The 1,322-nt window shown below is 45.6% G+C and overlaps 1 protein-coding gene across 1 annotated transcript in view; it reads left to right on the top strand.

Moving 5' to 3' along the window:
- The first annotated feature begins 962 nt into the window (after positions 1-962).
- LOC139141970 (uncharacterized) overlaps positions 963-1,322 on the top strand; it is a 6,809-nt gene continuing 6,449 nt past the window's right edge. The window contains exon 1 of the mRNA XM_070711753.1: positions 963-1,322. This exon is cut by the window's right edge and continues 1,205 nt beyond it. The gene's annotated coding sequence lies outside the window, so the exon portion shown is untranslated.

Raw genomic sequence — 1,322 nt, 5'->3', positions numbered from 1 at the left:
TTAGGTCTAAAATGGGCCCTGGGTTTTATACCTGCGGCCGCACACATCTACCACTTCTCTGAACAAGTACTCCCCCCCCCCCCCCCCCCCCCCCCCCCCCCGAGAGAGTACAGCAGTTCTAGCTCTGCGTTATATAATGCCGGAAACACACAGCATCGTACGCAGGGCCATCATTCAATGTGCGATGTTTCTGTGTAAGTTCACAGTGTAATTTGATTTTGGACGAAGACAATCAGCACTCGCACACAGGCGTTCTGTTTACTGGATAGTTTGTATAAGTGTAGTTTATGCTACGTTCCGATGTTCTGTTCCGTAAAAGTCTACGGAACAGAACGTCGGAACCATGGTCGGAACGTAGCATAAAACAAACTGCCCAGTAAATAGCTCTGCATGGCCATGGCAGGGCTGTGTGTTAGCGGCGCGGCGTTTAGTTTATACGACCTCCCAACACATGTGGTGGGAGGCCGTATAACGCCGGTAACACACAGCCCTGCCATGCAGAGCTACCCAGTAAACAGAACGCCTGTATGCGAGTATGAAATATAACGTCGAGCAACAAGATTGAAATTAATGACTGTTTGAGCTGGTACTCACTCAGTAAACTTCTAGGCCATATGGACATCCGCATATCTGTACAGTGATCGGTGGGTCGCTGGTCTCGACCGTGCTGTGTGCAGCGCAATCTCCCATGATGCTAATATGAGACACCCTAACCAGGTGAAAAAATTGGACGCGCAGTTTGGGCTGGTAAAATGCGTCGGGATTTTGAAAAAGTAATAAAGTGAGCGCATATATCAAAAAGGACCAAAATAACAGATTAGTATTGGCAATGTTACAAAGTTGAACAACTTTATGCAAATATAGGAATGGAAAAATCCCTGGACTGCGTAAAATTTCAGTTCAGTTACAACTACGGGGACCACTTTGAAGTCAGGGACCACTTAGAGGTCTTCACAGACGTCTTATATTGTCTGGAAAAAGTTAGTCACTTTACAGGTGGGTTGCTTTATCATGAACCACATTCTGGCACGTAGTCAACTTGAAGTAAAATCAGAGTCAAGATAGAATAAGATAGAACTCAAATTCACGTATGGTTTCCTCAACTCAAAAGTGCCTTCATTTAAATCGAATGCAGCATGCAGTGGACCAATTCAAAAATGGTTTGCCCCAATCAAGTCCCCCTCCCCCACGGACTGTGCCTCGACACGAATGCGCTCAGCTCAAAAATGAGTTTCAAGCAAGTCGAAAGCAGTTTAGTTCAAATGAGTTGAGCTTCAAAGGTAATCCAGGGAATCCGATTCAAAAGCGAATGCATTTCACGA

Source organism: Ptychodera flava, chromosome 10, assembly GCF_041260155.1.
Source record: "Ptychodera flava strain L36383 chromosome 10, AS_Pfla_20210202, whole genome shotgun sequence".
Taxonomy (NCBI): domain Eukaryota; kingdom Metazoa; phylum Hemichordata; class Enteropneusta; family Ptychoderidae; genus Ptychodera; species Ptychodera flava.
This window is presented reverse-complemented; position numbering and strand designations above follow the sequence as displayed.